This window comes from Pelodiscus sinensis, chromosome 2, assembly GCF_049634645.1.
Source record: "Pelodiscus sinensis isolate JC-2024 chromosome 2, ASM4963464v1, whole genome shotgun sequence".
Taxonomy (NCBI): domain Eukaryota; kingdom Metazoa; phylum Chordata; order Testudines; family Trionychidae; genus Pelodiscus; species Pelodiscus sinensis.
In genome coordinates, this window is record NC_134712.1 from 127058707 (window position 1) to 127079368 (window position 20662).

Below are 20662 nucleotides of genomic sequence, written 5' to 3' on the forward strand. Positions count from 1 at the left end.
AATAGCAAGTTTCTCATGATCCCATAAAGTTTGTTTATAGCCATCAGTCCTGGTTCTCAGTGTTCTGTATTATTATTTAGCTCTAATATACCCCACAATGTCTTCTAAGAGCACAGTAAGCAGTGGAAGTGTTGGTAATACTGCTAGATAATATTAACCTCCAGTGGTTCAGCAAATTCTCTGCTTCAGCACTGTCAGGTCCTGAGGGCACTGGACTAGAGAAATTCAACCAGTACAATTATGTGTTAGGAGGTGAATATGAAAGATTGTGTGTGTGAGAGAGAGATATGGAGGTATACCTATCTCCCAGTGCTAGAAGGGACTTTGAGAGGTCATTGAGTCCAATCCCCTGCCCTCGTGGCAGGACCAAATACCATCCCTAATAGATTTGCCCCAGATCCCAAAATGGCCCCCTCAAGAATTGAGCTCCTAACGCTGGGTTTAGCAGGCCAATGCTCAAACCACTGAGCTATCCTCTCCCAGTTGAAGTAACAGCTATTCTTCAAGGTGTGTGTTGCCGGGGGTGCTCCACGACACTCTCTCTTCCTCTCTACTCGGAGTCCTAACTACTCGGGCATAGATAAGAACTGAGGGATGGTTGGGCCATGCATGTGAGACACTAAGGTGTGAATGGCATGAGGCGCATTTTCACATGTGCATGGCCCAACTGACAACTACTTGAAAAGCTCCAATCTGCAGCTTCAGGACAACCTCTCACCAACAGTGGAGCACCCACAGAGACACACATCTCGAAGAACAGTCATTACCGCACAGGATGAGTAACTTCCTTTTATGTAGAGTGGGTCAAACAACTGTCTTTTGAATCTTCAGAAATTGGGAGGAATCAGGCAGCCAATTTGTCCATGGAGTTCAGAGGTGACAAAAAGTTACAGCCCTTTGTGCTCCCAACAAGACTTCTCAGTGAAAGGATGGGAACTCAGGACTGTAGCCTAAGGGAGGGTTTATTATTGGTTTTCTTTAGGATTCTTTCTGATATCTGCATTAGCGTTCCTATTAATGATAATCCCATGCCATTCAATAACTTAATTTAACGAGTTCTTTCTGAAAAATGATTAATACAGTATTTCAAAATACAGTATCTTAATGGGACCAAGAATAACATTAACTAAAGTTTCAAGTCTCTTAAAAACAAAAGTGGGGGTACAGGGTGATTATTCATTATAGTTTAGTAGTGACAGGATATATCCAGTAACTGTTCTCAGTGCTATTAAACGTTTACTGTTGTAAGCAGAGGTGTTACAAGAGAAAATCACTCCTTTCAGGAAAGAGAGGAGTTCAGCAATATATTTTGCCTGCATAACCTACAAAGTTCAGTGCCATCTTAAGTGCATAACCCCCTCCCTCAGACATAAAACAATTATCAACAGCATAAAACTCTAATCTCTGTATAATGGGCAGCATTTCCAGTGAAATCGATATATCTTTAACATTGTTATTGGTCCAGTAAGTTCAAACACAAAGTTTACCATGTTTAGAAATCTTAACCTCTTCAGTGCTGCCTTCTGGTGTAGGTTCTATGCTCTCATGGAATGTGGTTTGTCAAAATTACATTCCTGATAGGTGTCAGTTCCTGATCTTCATTTTGCTATATGTGTCTGGGAAGTCTTGCAGAATGCAACCAGTTAATATGACAGATAATTCCATCACAGTAATTCTGCCTGAGAAATCTAAATTCACCATTAACACCTACAGATCACATGGATAAAAATGCTATTAACTATGAATGCCTACAAGATTAGAAGGTCACATTTTTTAACACAGCTTCTAAATTCAAAAGTGTTTCTTTTCAGCTGCATTTCTAAGAATTAGGAGGATTATGAAATGGTAAAACAAAACAAAAATAAGTCTGGATTTCAGAACATCTGAGTTCTAATCCCATCTCTGTTATTATTAGTTCTTCCCCAGATAGATTTAAATCAATATATTCTCTCTTGGTGTCAGTTTCTCTTTCCATAAAATGAAGCTCCTGATATTCATGTTCCTGATAGACCTAGAGTGATATCTTTATTCATGAATGTTTTCTTATAAAATGCTATAAGATCTTCAGATAAATAGCTATTAATGAAAACATATGGATGCATAGATGTACATACAGAATGCACTATGTGCATTGGCTAGAAATAATTTTATAGCCATTGATTTTTACTGTCTATTATAGTTGCAACCGTTCTGCCAGGTGAAATCATAGAATACGAGGACTGGAAGGGACCTCAAGAGGTCATCGAGTCCAGTCCCCTGCCCTCATGGCAGGACCAAGTACTGTCTAGACCATCCCTGATGGACATTTATCTAACCTACTCTTAAATATCTCCAGAGATGGAGATTCCCACAACCTTCCTGGGCAATTTATTCCAGTGTTTAACCACCCTGACAGTTAGCAACTTTTTCCTAACGACCAGCCCAAACCTACTTTGCAGCAGTTTAAATCCCATTACTTCTTGTTCTATCCTCAGAAGCCAAGATGAACAAGTTTGCTCCCTCCTTCTTATGACACCCTTTTAGATACATGAAAATTGATATCATCTCTCCCCTCAATCTTCACTTTTCCAAACTAAACAAACCCAATTCTTTCAGCCTTCCTTCATAGGTCATGTTCTCTAGACCTTTAATCATTCTTGTTGCTCTTCTCTGGACCCTCTCCAATTTCTCCACTTCTTTCTTGAAATGTGGTACCCAGAACTGGACACAATACTCCAACTGAGGCCTAACCAGTGCAGAGTAGAGCAGAAGAATGACTTCTTGTGTCTTGCTCACAACACACCTGTTAATGCATCCCAGATGTTGCTTTTTTTGCAACATCGTCACACTGCTGACTCATATTCAGCTTCTGGTCCACAATAACCCCTAGATCCCTTTCTGCCGTACTCCTTCCTATACAGTCATTTCCCATTCTGTATGCATGAAACTGATTGTTCCTTCCTAAGTGGAGCACTTTGCATTTGTCCTTATTAAACTTCATTCTGTTTACCTCAGATCATTTCTCCAATTTGTCCAGATCATTTTGAATTATGACCCTATCCTCCAAAGCAGTTGCAACCCCTCCCAGTTTGGTATCATCTGCAAACTTAATAAGTGTACTTTCAATGCCAATATCAAAACCATTGATGAAGATATTGAACAGAGCTGCTCCCAAAATAGATTGCTGCAGAACCCCACTTGTTATACCTTTTCAGCAGGATTGAGAACCATTAATAACTACTCTCTGAGTACGGTTATCCAGCCAGTTATGCACCCACCTTATAGTAGCCCCATCTAAGTTGTATTTGCCTAGTTTATTGAAAATAATATCATGTGAGACCGTATCAAACGCCTTACTAAAGTCTAGGTATACCACATCCACTGCTTCTCCTTTATCCACAAGACTCATTATCCTATCAAAGAAAGCTATCAGATTGGTTTGACATGTTTTGTTCTTTACAAATCCATGCTGGCTATTCCCTAGCACTTTACCACCTTCCAAGTGTTTGCAGATGATTTCCTTAATTACTTGCTCCATTATCTTCCCTGGCACAGAAGTTAAACTAACTGGTCTGTAGTTTCCTGGGTTGTTCTTATTTCCCTTTTTATAGATGGGCACTATATTTGCCCTTTTCCAGTCTTCTGGAATCTCTCCTGTCTCTCATGATTTTCCAAAGATGATAGCTAGAGGCTTAGATACCTCCTCTGTCAGCTCCTTGAGTATTCTAGGATGCATTTCATCAGGCTCCGGTGACTTGCAGGCATCTAACTTTTCTAAGTGATTTTTAACTTGTTCTTTTTTTATTTTATCTTCTAAGCCTACTTCCTTCCCACTAGCATTCACTATGTTAGGCATTCCTTCATCAGACTTCTCAGTGAAGACCGAAACAAAGAAGTCATTAAGCATCTCTGCCATATTTAAGTTTCCTGTTACTGTTTCTCCCTCCTCACTGACCAGTGGGCTTACCTTGTCCTTGGCTTTCCTCTTGCTTCTAACGTATTTATAAAAAGTCTTCTTGTTTCCCTTTATTCCTGTAGCTAGTTTGAGTTCATTTTGTGCCTTTGCCTTTCTAATCTTGCCCCTGCATTCCTGTGTTGTTTGCCTATATTCATTCTTTGTAATTTGTCCTAGTTTCCATTTTTTTATAGGACTCTTTTTTTATTTTAGATCATGCAAGATCTCGTGGTTAAGCCCAGACAGTCTTTTGCCCTATTTTCTATCTTTCCTACGCAGCGGAATAGCTTGCTTTTGGGCCCTTAACAACGTCCCTTTGAAAAACTGCTTTATCTCCTCAGCTGTTTTTCCCCTCAGTCTTGATTCCCATGTGACCTTACCTATCAGCTCTTTGAGCTTACCAAAATCCACCTTCCTGAAATCCATTGTCTCTATTTTGCTGTTCTCCCTTCTACCTTTCCTTAGAATTGTGAACGCTATGATTTCATGATCACTTTCACCCAAGCTGCCTTCCACTTTCAAATTCTCAACAGCTGTGTCTAGACTGGCCAGTTTTTCTGAAAAATCAGCCGCTTTTCTGGAAAAACTTGCCAGCTGTCTACAATGGCCGCTTGAATTTCCGCAAAAGCACTGACTTCCTACTTTTTGCGGAAATACTATTCTGCTCCCGTTCAGGCAAAAGTGCCTTTTGCGCAAAGCTTTTGCACAAAAGGGCCAGTGTAGACAGCTCAGATTTGTTTTCCGCAAAAAAGCCCCGATCGCGAAAATGGTGATCGGGGCTTTTTTGGGGAAAAGCGCGTCTAGATTGGCACGGACGCTTTTCCGCAAAAAGTGCTTTTGCGGAAGAGCGTCCATGCCAATCTAGATGCTCTGTTCTGAAAATGCTTTTAACGGAAAACTTTTCCATTAAAAACATTTCTGGAAAATCATGCCAATCTAGACGCAGCCAACCTGTTCCTCCCTATTTGTTAGGATCAAATCTAGAACAGCTTCCCCCTGGTAGCTTTTTCAAACTTCTGAAATAAAACGTTGTCACCAATGCAGTCCAAGAACTTATTGGATAGTCTGTGCCCCGCTGTGTTATTTTCCCTCCCATATATCTGGATAACTGAAGTCCCCCATCATCACCAAATCTTGGGCTTTGGATGATTTTGTTAGTTCTTTAAAAAAAGCCTCTTCCACCTGGGTTTGTGGCCTGTAGTAGACTTCTAGCATGACATCACTCATTTTTTACCCCTTTTAGCCTAACCCGGAGACTTTCAACACTTCCATCTCCTATGTTCGTCTCCACCTCAGTCCAAGTGTGTACATTTTTAATATATAAAGCAACACCTCCTCCCTTTGATTCCTGTCTTTCCTTCCTGAGCAAGCTGTACCCTTCCATCCCAACATTCTAATCATGTGTATTATCCCACCAAGTTTCTGTGATGCCAACAATGTCATAGTTGTATTTATTTATTAGCACTTGCAGTTCTTCCTGCTTATTACCTATACTTCTCGTATTTGTATGTTGGCATCTAAGGGTACGTCTATACTAGCCCCCTAGTTCAAACTAGGGAGGCTATTGAGGGTGACCAAAATTGCAAATGAAGCACGGGATTTAAATATCCCGTGCTTCATTAGCATGTTCCTGGCCAGTCGCCATTTTGGAAACTTACTATCCCGGAATAACTGCCTGTGTCTACACATGGAATGAGGTTTAACTGTTAATTTGAACAAAGGGGTTTATCTCGGAATCACGCTTCTCCGCCTCCGTCCTCTCTCTTGAACTCTCCTGTTTGCAGCTCCCGGTCTGCCTCGCTCCCCTGGTCGCTCTGCAGCAAACAGGGCTCGGTTCAATGTCTAGGGGTTTCTTTACAACAGTACAACACAGAAATTACTTGTGGTTCCACAAAGTAATTTGGGAAAATTACGCACCACAACTGGCTGACTCTAAGAGGCAATATTTCCACGTTTATGAGCACAAAGACTAATTGCATAATAGAAAGTTTTAATTAAAAGAGGGAACTCACCTTAATTAGGGAAAACGCAGCAAGCAGAAAACAGTGAGCATAACACTCACCACAGATTATGTCTTTTGCCTCGAGTTCATGAGTTCAATAATCAAAAATTCCTTTAAGCTCCTCCTTTCTTCTTCCTCACCACACCTCACTTACGGTGGTTGTCCTTGGTCAGTGAAGGCTGAGAGTTCAGAAGTGCATCTTTATAAGTTCACCTCCCACCCAGCGCAGGGGGTAGCAGGAACTTTGCTTGCTCTTTTGTGTCACCCTACCCATCTCTCCACGGGCCATCTGAAGAGTCACTTGCAGCTTCACTTGCTTCCCTGTCAGCTCTTCTGCTGCACACTGTTATTGTCGGTTGCTACTTGCTTCTTTACTGTTACATCTGTGGGTCAGACTCTTCAGGGGTTAACCAACTCTTTATGATTTTCAGCTGTCAATGGTTGTCAGCTCTTAGTGGGGGAAGTTGACTGGGAAGAAATGTATTTTCAGCTCTAGTTGAAGTAGCGATGAACATAACTACTCTACAGGCAGTCCCCGACTTACGCGGATCCAACTTACGTCGGATCTGCACTTACGAACGGGGCTTTTCTCGCCCCGGAGCTCACGGGCGGCGGGTCGCCACCCGTGTCCTCTGGGGTGAGAAAAGCTTCTCCCGGTCTCCCTGGTCTGCTGGGGGGGTCCAGCAAAGCCGCTGGACCCCCCCAGCAGACCAGGGACACCCGAGCAAAGCCGCCGCCTGGGGGGCTTTGCTCCCGGGCAAACGAGCAAAGCCGCCCAGGCGGCAGCTTTGCTCGGGTGTCACTGGTCTGCTGGGGGGGGGAGGGCAGTGGCTTTTCTGGACACCCCCCCCAGCAGACCAGGGGGACAGGAGCAAAGCCTTGGAGCACGCCCGCAGCGGGACAGCCCAGGCGCACCCGGGCTGTCCCGCTGCGGGTGTGCTCCAAGGCTTTGCTCCCCGTCTCTCTGCAGACCAGGGAGATGGAGAGCAAAGCCGTGGAGCACGCCCGCAGGGGGACAGCTCAAGCGCACCCGGGCTGTCCCGCTGCGGGCGTGCTCCAAAGCTTTGCTCCCCGTTTCCCTGGTCTGCTGGGGGGGGGATGCAGCTAGTGCCCCCCCCAGCAGACCAGGCTTTTCTTGCCTACCCCTGGGGTAGAGCAGCTGGGGGCTGCCGGGTTGGTCCCGCAGCACCGCTCCGGACCAACCGGGCAGCACCCCAGCTGCTCTGCCCCAGGCGTCCTGATTCAGCTGCTGCTGGTCAGTTTCAGCAGCGGCTGTATCAGGACGCCTGGGGCAGAGCAGCTGGGGTGCTGCTGGGTTGCTCCAGTAGCGCGGAGGAGCCACGCTACTGGAGCAACCCAGCAGCACCCCAGCTGCTCTGCCCCAGGCGTCCCCAAGTCAGCCGCTGCTGAAACTGACCAGGGGCTGACTACAGGAAGCCCGAGGCAGAGTTGCTCTGCCCCAGGCTTCCTGGAATCATCCGCTGATCAGTTTCAGCAGCAGCTGACATGGGGATGCCTGGGTTTCTTAAGTTGAATCTGTATGTAAGTCAGAACTGGCGTCCAGATTCAGCCGCGGTTGAAACTGATCAGTTTCAGCAGCGGCTGACGTCAGTTCCGACTTACATAGAGTTTCAACTTAAGAACAAACCCTAGCTTGTACGTAACCCGGGGACTGCCTGTATTTCAGTTTTACTTTTTTAGTTTGTAATCTAGTTGAGATGACCTATGTTTCTAATGACCAGTGTACAAAAGAACCCACATGCACCAAAATACACAGCTGAACACACAAAAGAAAGAAATAACCAGGTATCTTGAGAACATTTAAATAAAATCTGTATGCAGAGATCATGGAGTGCATTTTGGTTATAATACTTTGCTTTTTTCCCATTCTTTTTTTTTCTCAATCTACAAAAAGGCTGAAAATAGTCATATAGTCACAGTCTGCCATTTTATGTGGGTGCAAGAAATTATGGGATTAGGGTCATTAGACAAAGGTGTTTTATGGGTTATAGATTTCAAAAATAGTGGTTGTATGGAAGAGGTTTCTCTCTTATTGCTGAACTCTACCCTGTCCTGAAAAACAATTGTTTCCAGAGATTGGAAAATGCTGCTTCATGAGGCTGTGAAGCTGCCTCCACAGCTGAATGCTGGGTAAATTTTCAGAGCTGCTATTGAATTGAACTAAAAGTAGCAGCAAGAGAGCAAGTGGGAAAGCAGTAACCTAAAGACTCAAGGATTTTGCAGTTTTCAGCCACTGACAGTAACTCACTGGGACTCTCCTCATGACCTACATTAAGTTGTGCCTCTAGTCAAGAACTGTTGTTTGCAGAAGCTAGAATAATGCAATGTGCTTACAGTAGTAGCATAAAGAAAACAGAGTATTTGTACAGGAGGCCTCATGGACAAATGCAGTTCTCATGCCAGATTCTCAAAAAGATTTGCCAGAATTCATAGGGCTTTCTTCCCAGATGATTCATTTGTCAAACTTGGCTGATGTATTAATTTTCACTGAAATTATGCAAAATATAATAGAGGTCCCAAATTGATTTTGTGGTAATACTTGTGAATAGGTGCCTCAGAGTGGATTTATGTACTAGTGCTTCTTACTGGATGCTGACGTCTAAGTTTAATTAAAAACTGTATTTCTAGAAACTATGATCTGCAAAGATTAGGGTTGTCATTTTGTTTCTGTTGTGTAGTGGTTATCACATTTGCTTAACACACGAATGGTCCCTGGTTCAAAACCAGGCAGAAACACAGCGTCTTGGCGATTGGATTCAATGACTTCCTGAGATCTCTTCCAATCCTATGATTCATTCAGGATACTCATTGGATAATGATTTCAGTGTATAACTGCAAAAGATTTTCTGGTGAGTTTATTTTCAGTTATTTCCCCAGTCTTGCTTTTTGTCCTCTACCCATTTTATCATACAAAAGGGGCCTGATTCTTATCTTGGGAATCAGTTATACACTGATACAATTCCAATGACTTCAGTGGCATGCCTCTTGATTTATAGTTGTGTACATGAGGCCATCAGTGGCTTCAGGATTCAGTCCTCACTGTACCTCTTTCTCTTTCTGCCCCTTCCATAATTGTCTGCCTTGTGTCTATCGATCTTTTGCATTTACTATTATTGACAAGAAAAATGGTTTATGAAAGCCTATTTAATGCTGCCACCTTTTTTCTATTGTCCATGCTGCGACATGTGAGGACATAGGCTGTTTGTTCACTTTTCACAGGCGTTTGTATGTATTTTGAAGATTAAATATCAGTTGTTAGCTTTTGATCTCAGTTACACCGGTGTAAATCTGGAGTTTAAATAGTGGAGTATATTCAACGTGATTCACTGGCATTTATAACTGAGATGAGAATCTTGTTAAAGGCTTGCTTGTCTTTAAAATACCTTTAAGCTTGTAGAATAAAAGTTTCCCAGTCTCTGACAGTCAGCTTACTATTGTTCTAATTAATCATGATCTGTCAGGGCTGCTACCGTTAATGAAAGGACTAAAGAATGTTATAGAGAAATAAACACGCGCTTTACATATAAGGGACCATGTATTTGATTAGATAATAAATGTGAAGGTCTCAGAGGAAACAGTGTATGGGGGAAAACAGCGACAAAAAACAATTAAACCTTCCCACTGAAGAGGACAGGACATTATACAAGTGAAGTGAGTGAGGACAGGAACTTTTTTTGGTGATGTTCCACCTTGCATACTACCTATTTTTTTCTCTGTCCTCCAACTGCTGTATAAAGATCAAAGTTGCATTCCCTAAGCGAATTTTCTTCCGACAATGTCACAATTCACCTATTGTTCCAAAGTGACAAACAAACACATTTGTTCTCCCTCCCCACACCTCACAATATTTAATAATGGAAGGGAGGTGTTTGGCTCTTCTGAGTGACTTCTGCTCAGCCAAGCTAATTCCATTATCCATTAGTCATGTTTACAGCAAGCTAACTGCTAATAACTCATGCGGAACTCTGTAACCATTTTTAATCTTGCTCTTCATTCAAGTCAGTGCTCAAGGAGCCTCGCTTTCCTTGATTATTAAAGATGATGTGCAAGTATCCTGTCAGCTTTTAGTTCATGGAATCTGAATGAGTATGAGGTCAGGCTTTTCAATCTGTCTGTGTGGATTGGCATATGATAATTGCAGGTACCTCTCCTAAAAACGGGTAGAATTGACTATCTAAGACAGGGCCTTGGCAGACATTAATGCTGCATTCATTCTTTCACAACCCACAAAATTATTAAATTTTTACTTCCAAAAAGAATGAGGAGAAAAACTGTTGAACAATGAAGTCTCCTGTCAGTTCTGTATGTGTGGAGCTTTTTTTAGGAAAATGATCTTACAAATGATTTCTGAATCCCAACAGACAGACAGAAGCAAAGGATGAAGTCAGACGGAAGAAAAGGATGCCTGACTTATTTTGAAAAAAATCACCTCTTAATACATTTCTGACTGACTTATATGATTCAAAATAGCTTCAGTAATAGGAAGCATTAATTATTTTATCATCCTAAAATGGTGAACATTGTATGTATTGTTATATGCATGTAATAATTAAAAAAACCTTCTGTGTACAGCACAAAGATGTTGACAGTAGTGATATACACAAAATTTGAAAAAACAAACAGACAAACCACAAGTACCCAAACTTCTATTCAGCCCAGGACCAAAAATTTTGAGCATTAATCTGCATTATTTTTTCACACAGTAGGAGATTTGAGTGCACAATAATTTCAAAAGAACCTTTTGAGAAATCTATGGTATGATCTTGACCATGCCAGCCACTTAAATGTTGTTAATTTTTGTGGGTGTGTTTTTTTGCAAAAAGTCCATTCTCTGACCATGAAAGACTAATTGTTTTGAACAAAGACTAAATTCCGAGTCTCAGAATCACTTCTGCATCATATTAGGAGGTCAGGATGAGAATGGTCTCTTCTTGACTTAAAACCTATTCCCCCAAAAAGCCCTTATTTATAGAAATAAGGTACCTATGTATAGAAAAATGAAAAATAAATAAACTAAATTAAAATATTTAGACAGACTGGTAAGGGAGGGAAATCCCTGGGAATGAGATCTATTAAAATGTAAAGAAAATCCTCCTCCTCTCTTTGCTGGAGAGGAAAGGCAAAAACATTTTTTTTTTTTCAGAAAAAAATATATGCATGTAGATGTTAGTGAGGTGAAAAATGTCTGTGGGGCAAGATTTTGATCTCAGCTGCTCCCCTGTAAATCTGGAATTACTTCGTTTAAAAAAAACCCCCAGGATTCTAAGAAAATACTTTGGATATATGGAGTAGACTATTCATTACACTTTTTATTCATTACACTTCAGAGTTGTTGGTAGTAGCTATGGGAAGATACAGGTATTGTTTTAGGTTAAAAACTATTGCAAATTAATATTTGTAAATAAAATAAGTGTTATAGGACTGTGTTCTGATCTTATTTAGGCTAAGTCTACACTGGTACTTTACAGAACTGTACCTTTCTGGCTCAGGAGTTATGAGAAAAATTCCCCCCACCCCCAGCACAGCAAGTTACAGTGCAGTAAAGTGCCAGTATGAAACAGGCTACAGTGCAGGGAGCCACACTTGAAGTTAGTTACTCCCCTCAGAGAGGTGGTTTTCATAGTGCTCTGGAAGAACTCTCTCCTAATGCACATGGTTATGACTAGTTTAGAATGCTGCCATGACAGTGCTGCCATGGCTGATCTTTAAACTTTTAAGTGTAGGCAAAGCCTTAGAGCTACATCAAATTCAGACTAACTCCATTGACTTAAACTGAAATAACTCCACTGAACAAAGTCTGTCATCAGAATCTAACCCTACAGTGCTTCTGCTCATTTTAAAAAATAATTTAATTTGAAGTATAATGGATAAACCCTCTTGTGTATTTTTCAAAAGTGCTGAGGTCAAATCCTGTAGACTTGTTTTCGTATGCATTTTTCATACATTTCCATGACCTATGATGTGCTGCATTTTTAGAATATTTTTTAAAAAAATAAGTCCTTTTCCTGACTTGGTAGAGCAGTTGCCTGTGGATCAAGAGTACCAAATGTTATCTGGTGTTGCTTGGGCCTTTAACTGAGATAAGTTTTGTTTTTCTTCATTTAAATAATTGTTCTGGGGTGGCGGTTGGGGGGTGAAGGGTTCAGTACAAAGGCTGCCCTGGGGAGAGAGGGCAAGCCCAGCCCTCTCTTACCACAGCAGCTTGGTGCCAGGTGAGAAGTGCCTCTCCATGGCGACTGCAGCTGCAGTGGGTACAGCCAGGGGAGAGGTGCATATCCCCTGGCTAGGGGACAGACAGACACTCAAACAGACAATATATGGTAGATAGCTCTTCCTTTTTCCACCCTGCCTCTTGCTGGCCAAGTGGGTTTATAGTTGTCCTGGTCCCCATCTCTGATCCATTGCTTCCCTCGGTGGTCATTCTATAGCAAGGGTGAGGAATCTCAGGCCCAAGGGCCAGATACAGCCCCTGGCTTATCTGAATGTGGCCCCCAAGGCTCAGGGTTCTTCCGCCAGCATTGTGGAGCCTGTGCTGGCACTCCAACCCCTCCTTCTCATCCCACCATGGGGCTGGAGAACATGGAATCTATTAGCCTGATCCCTGCTAGGTGCTGGTGTATGAGGGGAATGTGGGGAGTGCTGTTTTCCTTCTCTATCAGGGGCCATGTCAGTGAGGGGGCTTTGGTGGTTGTTGTTGTTTCTCACTTGTATGTAGTCCTCGACTGATTTTTACGTGAGTCAGTGGCCCGACCCAAAAAAGTTTCCCCATCCTTGTTCTACAGTATACCTGTCCCTCCTACCAGACTCCTTGCATGATATGAGAAATAAATAAAATTCCAGGCACATCCCATTGTCCTGGGAGTAGAAAACTCTTACCTTGCTTTAAGTTATAAGAGGAAGCTGCATAGTAAATTTGATGGTTCTAGCTCATACTGTTTAGGATGAGCTCCTGAACAAGTGGACTCACAAATAGATGGTCACACAGAGAGACAAACTTTCTAAATTATATAGTTGTCATGCTGATCATTTACAGGATGCACAGAAGTCAATGGAAAACATTTCATTGACTTCAGTGGGGTTTGGCTCATGTCTAAAGTCTGTTCTGTTACTTCAATTAGTACTGAGGGGTGAAAAGAGAAATGTGTAGGGATACAATGTGGGAAAGCAGACTCTGAGCTGAGGGATTCTGAGATGGCTGCTGGCCCATATTTAGCAGGGATTTTACCAATAGGGATGCTGCAGCTGTGGTAGGCAGCATGCGACAGCAAAAATCTTTGTGCTTATCCGTGCAGTGGAAAATGCGTATTTCATGTTTGTAAAAACAAACTGGCCATTTACTAAAACAACCATGCTGCATCTTTAGCTAGCATTCCAGCCACATAGACTGACTTCCATGGTGCGCCATGTAAATATGGTCTTAAACCCAAGTTTCCTTTCCAGACTTTTGTTATGTTTGTGAAAGTGTTTTTTGGCTGATAGGGATCAGAGGTTACTAGTACATGGCTCACCCTCGGGACACTGCTGTAATACCATCCCATTGTAGCCTCTTAGGACTTGTAGTCATTTATATGTGTTGGTCTTCAAATGAGCCTGCCACTTTGTGTTGGTGGAAGATCAGTTTCTATCATTGGTGAGAGGACAAATGGAAAGCTACTGGCCACATGATGCCCCCCAGGTCCAGGGAAGGGTTGGGATAACCCCTCTCCACCTTATGCTCCACCTCTCCTCATCCTCACTCCACCCCGCCTTCTTTGCTCCTCCTCTACTCCGCTTCTTTGCCCACCTCTTCCCCCAAGCAATATGGCCTGGGGGACTAGTGAGGCTGGGACCTGGCACTGGCAGCAGGGGTCTAACCCCCTTGCACTCACAGGCAGCAGTGGGGGACTTGCAGCAATAGGAGAAGTTAAGCAAAGTGGCTCCAGCTTGCTCTGCCCTCCAGGCATTTGATCAGGGTAGGGGGCAGGACACCTTCCTCCTCCCCCTACACTCTCCAGAGGAAGAGAGGTGATGTGTCTAGAGGCACTAGAATCCCTATTAGCCCTTGGGCTGCCCAGAGGCTCTGTGCTCACTGGCTGCTAGCTGGCCCCTTACCCCTCCCACCCACAGTGTTTTGGGGCATGTACTCACTCTTCTCCTTCACCCTCCATGCATCATCCCTGGTTTCTACACTGCTGCTCCCTTCATTTGGTAGGGCACTATCTATATGGTCCTCTGTGGTGCTCATGAACCCTGTTTCTTCTGACTCTCCTACAGCAGACTAGCTGATGGCTGAGGTTCTTTCCATGTCATCCCAGTGCTGGCTGTGACTTTCTCTGTCCAGGTGCATCAACTATCTGCCACAACTTCACTCTTATCTTTCATCTCCACTGCTGACCTGACACTGAGCCTGTGGCTACCTCAATTTGTTGTACCAAATAAAAGCAAGCAGGATCTTATGAGGGGGATAAGGCAAAAAGCCACATTTATTGTAAAGATAATAATAAAAAAATAAAGAAAAGATAGAAGCAAACAACGTTGTTTAACTACTTATTCCTATCACTACTTAACCCTTATAATATATATATATATATATATATATATATATATATATATATATATATATATATATATATATATATATATATATATATATATATATATATATAACCATTCATTCATACATTCATTCAGGTTCTGTGTATTTGTTATAGTTACCAGCCTGGAAGTTGCTTGTGACAGAATATTGGCCAGGTATTCTGTACACAAGTGATGGTAGTGGGGAGCGAAGTCCTGATCAGATGCGCATCTGAAGCTCCTGGTAGGCTGGCAGCAGAACCTTGGACTCTGATTCCATAGTTTTTTAGTCCAGTTCTTATAGGAATTTCTTCCTATGCCAGTCTATGGAAATTGCTGCATCATGCTGATATCTCCAGGGTGGCTGCCAGGTGCTCGTCAGTGATCTCATCGGGTGGACCTCCAGTACTTGGTTTTCTCCACTTGACACCTTTTGGTTGCACTGGCACCTGACGCCTTCTTCAGCCCTTTGTTGCTGTATTCTCAGGCTGGCACCTCTCAGAGCCATTCATTCATCATCCAAGCACTCTCTCATACATTCATACAGTATTTTGTATAATAATAAAAGTTGTAGTTACAAAAGTTTCTGGGTGGTATTGCTTAAAACATTCTCTGAGTGCTGAGTAAAGTTACAATGTTTTAAAGAGAACAGGCGTGAATTCTGTAACAATGCCCTTAGTTAATTACAGGGCTTGGCTCCCATAGCAGAGTTAGTGGCTTGACAATGCATCCTTACAATGTATCTCTGCAATGTCAATTTCAAGCAGCCCCTTGCACAAGCTTGAGCATGCCCTGGAGCACAGAGAGGGGGGGCTGTTTCTGGCTACATAGGATTATATTCTTAACAGTTCTAAGTTACATGACCTAATACATTATATTCTAAAGGGGCAATAATAATCATAAATCTAAACATTTAACAATCTTAACAAATAATAATAATAATAAGAAGAATCCTAATAAATCTAAACACTTTAAGTTGTGGGGAACAAATTATGGGGAGTCACTTCCATTTGGGGGAATCACATTTTTAATACATTAATATGTTATCCCTACAAATTGACCTGTGAGAACTGCAGCTTTGTCTGCTGCCTTTTGGTGTTTCTTTGTGTAACTATATGGTGACCTAAAGAAAGGAGATGTTATGCAACCAAGAAACCCTGCTTGCTGAGGAAAATGGGGACATGGGGAGCAAATTATAACTCCATGAGAGAGACATACATGTATGGGCTGAAATATTCTGATTTTCATTATTTGATTTTTCAGCATAAAATCATAGAATCCTAGAACTGGAAGGGACCTTGACAGTACAGAAGGTCCCTCATGGCAGGACCAAACAGTGTCTAAACCATACGTGATAGATGTCTGTCTGACCTGTTCTTAAATATCACCAGAGATGGAGATTCTACAACCTCCCTAGGCAATTTATTCCACTGTTTAACCACCATGATAGTTAGGAAATTTTTCCTAATGTCTAACCTAAACCTTCCTTGCTGCAGTTTAAGCTCCTTGCTTCTTCTCCTATCCTCAGAGGCCAAGGAGAACATTTTTTCTCTCTCCTCCTTGTACCCTTTCAGATACTTGAAAACTGCTGTCATGTCCCCTCTCAGTCTTCTCCTTTCCAAACTAAACAAGCACAATTATTTTAGTCTTTCTTCATAATTCATGTTCTCTACACCTTAAACATTCTTGTTGCTCTTCTCTGGACTTTCTCCAATTTTTCTACATCTTTCTTGAAATGTGGTGTCCAGAACTGGACACAATACTACAACTGAGGCCTAATCAGTGCAGAATAGAGTAGAAGAATGACTTCTCAGGTTTCGCTCACAACATTCCTGTTAATGCATCCCAGAATTGTGTTTGCTTTTTTTGCAACAGTGTCACTCATATTTAGCTTGTGGTACACTATAACTCCTACATCTCTTTTTGCAGTACTCCTTCCTAGATAGTAGCTTCCCATTCTGTATGTGTAAAACTGATTGTTTTACTAAGTGGAGTACTTTGCATTTGTCCTTATTAAACTTCATTCTATTTGCCTCAGACTATTTCAACTAATACAAATTTTTAGCAAAAACTAAAGGCATCTCCTCTCCCAAATAAATGATCATTCAAGGACAAAATCCTTTTCTGACCAGTTCTACCTTTTGAACTTCAAGCACTTCTTAACAGAGTTAGTCAGAAAACAGATTTTTGTGTATCATGAAATATGTGGAGACTTTGAGAAATAAGAAAAAGCTCAAATGTTGACACAAGCAAAATTTCATATTTTTTTTGCCAAACAAACTAGTAAAAACATTTATTTTTAGTTTAGTTGAAACATTTCCTTTCAATTTTGACCATTTTTATTTTTATATATAAGAAACAAGATTAAAAGCTCTGAAAAAATGAAAAATTATCTTCCAAAAATATTAAAAACTTTCTTCCAATTTCTTTATCAAAATGTACATGAATTCTTGAAAAAAATAGGTATAATTGAAGCTGCATTTTCTGACAACCATTTCAACACATTTTTGCTACTTCTGATTGATGGCATATCTCCCAAAATGAGAAAGCATAAAAATATCACAAGCAGTAAAGTAAGTTTTCAATTCTTAGAGTCTTTTACATCACTTTTTCCTATCCAAGAACATGTTGCTCAACAGGGCAACTCTCCTATGTCTCATTCTGCATCACCTTTCGAGAAATAAAAAGGGGGAAATGCCTTAATTGGAAATTCCACTGAAATAGTGACAAAACAATTCTTTGTGCAATGCCAGAAATGTGACATATGTTCTTACTTGTGTAGCAAGTAAGAACTTTCAATACACAGAGCTGCGAAAAGTTCTAATATCAGTAATTACAATTGAAAAAAATCAAGAATAAAATGGTTACCTATACATTTAATTAATAAGTATGTATAGCTCAGGAATTTTGATTCAGTAAATGACCTTGTTTTTTGATTCCATGCATTTTCTACAGGTAATATTTCTGCCTTATTTCTGCCTGATTTTTTTCCTGTGAACAATGGGAACAAAAGAATAACCAAAACAACAACCCAAAAAAGATTACCTAATGTAAAAATATTTTGTACTACCTTTCAAATCCCTTTCAAGAGTATGCAATTAATGTCCCAATGGCCTATTGTAAAATAAAGGAAAAAAGAGACAACCCTAACAAAAAGATCCGTTGTATATTGTTCAGAGCAGAAAATCTATTCAATCATCTGAATTCTTCTGGGTGTAAAGAAACGCGACTGAGTTTTCAAAAAGAAATAAAATCTAGGGAGAATTGAATCTTTGATCTGAGTCAGTAAGATGAAGAAAAAGCCTTATGTATGTGAAGGGGGTGGAAAATGTGTGTCCTGAAGGGGAAGACTGTTGCATTATGCTATTAGATACAGTGCTTTTATGTATTGTGTACTGACAGGTTGTCAGAGCATTACAATATTCAGCAGAGGAAAGGTGATAAGTAGCTTGTGTCTTTCGAACTATAGGGAGCTGCTCAGATCCCCCAGAGATGGCTTATAGATTTACTTTTTGCAAATCTTATTTGATTATGTTGCACGAGAAATCTTAGAGTCATTTTTATTAACTTTAATTATGTCACCTGTGAAGTTATAGTCTTCATAACATAAAGTAAATGAAATCAGGAAAACGAAAGATTTCTTATGCCATTATTTTGTTCTTCTAGTACCATACGAGCGTAATCCAACCTGTAGAAAAATATAAAATCATTAGATTGAGAATTTGGATTGTTAACTCTTTATAGTGTATGTCCAATATCTGTTCTTGCTAGCTCTCACTTCAACTTCCATTTTACCTTTTTATTATTTCCTTTTGTAACTGTTAGTCTGCAAATAATTTCTGGTCAAGAGTGAGAGCTCATCCATTAATCTAACCTTGGACATAAATCCCGCTAACAGACAAATTCCATTAGCCTCAAAATTGTTACTAATAACTGTAAAGGATCATTGAAAACAGTAATGCATTTTGGTTCGTGTATCAATCTTCAGCACCTCAGAAACTAACTATAATGAATGTTAGGTCACCACCTATTGCTTCAATAAAATTTCACCATCAGGACAGCATATTATTAAATCCCGGGCTTCATTTGCAACTTCGAATGCCTACATTAGCCTCCCGAGTTTGAACTAGGGGGCTAGTATAGACATACCCTGGTAGATTGAAATAGCGACTCAGCATATATGACACTTATAGTAAGTCATTATTCCTCTGATTCTTGGCTATCACTCCATTATGAGAACTGATTTATAGTTATTTCTGGGGTCATAAAATAATGATGGCAAGTGTGTAGTTTGTTTCTATTCTAGAAAATGCATAAAATCAAGTTGAAATTTCCATTATATTTTTCACCAGAGTATTTTCCTAAACAAATTATTTACTTCATTACTCAAAGATAATACAGAAGCCAAGATTTCTCAAATATTTTTCATTATTTGGGTTTTGATTTTATTTGTATTAAAGTGAACTTAGTGCAAATTTCTGTGTTGCAGCCCTAGAAATAAATCTCTTCTCTCTCTCACCAGTAATGGGTATAGCTTCCCCATAGTACATCACCAAGCTTCCTGTGTTGTGTTTGGGAGCATTACTTGCATGGTTAAGGCCCTGATCTTTCTGAATTTTGCATGACTGTAGACTCCCAGTGAGCTCAATATAAAACAACCTCACAGTTGCTTTATGTTTTGATCAAATGTCTGCTGTCCAAAGAGGCCATTTTGGGGATAACAAGAACACCGTAGGCGGCTTTGTGTCAGCTATACCATCTACATCAGGGGAACTGAGGGAGGGTGGGATTCAAGTCAGCACATATGAAAATATGAGCTTTATGATACCTTTTTGCAGTGAAAAGGTGAAGAAAGTGCAAATATCTTCAAAAAATATATTAGGAAAGTGAGGTGAGTAAAGAAATACATAATCTGAAACTTGACATTTTTGTTTGCTTTTAACTAATTGCAACGGGTGTGTCTGGAAACAGCTCATTTAAAAATTTGAACACTTCATATTGTTGCATAAATTGCTGGTTTCGTCCCCTTGGAGGCTAGTCTGATTTACCCCAAGAAGAGAGTCACACTTTCAGGCTGGGTCCAACTCAAGTTTATTGGTTGCAACCAAGGTACGGCTAAGGAACTCAATGTTCAAATCAGAGCCGACCCCCAACATCTCATAGGCAGGGGTTTTTATAGGGTTCACATCTTTCCTGGTTTAGGTGCCTTAACATGATAGGTTACTTCATTTTTGACGTTTAGCATTCCTATAGGTCAGGTTAATTTTCCAAATGAGGTTAAATACAGTGCCTACTTGCTGACCCCGCGGCCACAGCTGTGTCACATTCATCCACCTCTGCCGAACAATGGGCGAGCCATACTTCCCTTTTTCCTTTCCTGCTTGAGCCGGTCACAAGTTTAAAGGATGTGGAATCTATCCATATCTCCACTTAACAGAAGACTGGTTTCACTTCCCCTCGTCTCCTTACTATAAGTTATCACCTGTGACAGGCTTTGACCCTTGTCATGTCCCACTCCTATACAAATAGCAAACATATCTAAGCACTAGCAATGTATGTATATTGTACGTGCCCCTCATAGGGGAATCAATAGCTCCAGGGGATCTGACTTCCCCTTTACACATCAATATGTTTTACTGAAAAGTACATGTAGAACTTTTGTAATGTGCAAAATAGTCTGTAAGTGTCAAACTTTTCCAAACATCTTGAACTCTGAGATGAAGCAAGTATGCTCTCATTGTGTGCAGCTTTCTTCATCCATGCTTCAGCATTGACAGAAACATGAGCCTCATCAGAGACCAGAGTTTTGTATTTCAGAGGAGTTACTATTAGGGTAACAGCTGGGAGCTGTTGGAGCCAGCAGTAGCCCCAGCATTGGGTCTGTGGGCAGGAGCCCTGCAGACTGTGAGGGAGTGGAAACATGAGATACCGCTAGTCAATTAAGTGGTTAACCTAACAATTAATCGGTTAACTCAATAACTGGGATTTACATCCCTACTTACCACTCCTTTTCTGTGTAACTTGTTTTGATTTTACAAGGCAGAATCTATTAGCATTTTGACTACTCTCTGATTTCTCTCATCTCTCGAGGCCGCATTTTCAATTTCTAGAGTTGTTAGATATTCTGAGGGTCTTCTGTGGGGCCACTCTTA

General features: G+C 40.9%; 1 protein-coding gene and 1 long non-coding RNA gene across 2 annotated transcripts in view; one reads left to right on the forward strand and one right to left on the reverse strand.

Annotated features, from left to right (window-relative positions):
• CDH12 (cadherin 12) overlaps positions 1-20662 on the forward strand; it is a 785724-nt gene that overhangs the window by 452938 nt on the left and 312124 nt on the right. The window lies entirely within an intron of this gene.
• The window catches only part of LOC112547755 (uncharacterized), a 73945-nt gene continuing 70136 nt past the window's right edge, over positions 16854-20662 (reverse strand). Inside the window, exon 4 of the long non-coding RNA XR_003091568.2 lies at positions 16854-18198. This is a non-coding gene — a long non-coding RNA (uncharacterized LOC112547755). The remainder of the gene's footprint in view (positions 18199-20662) is intronic.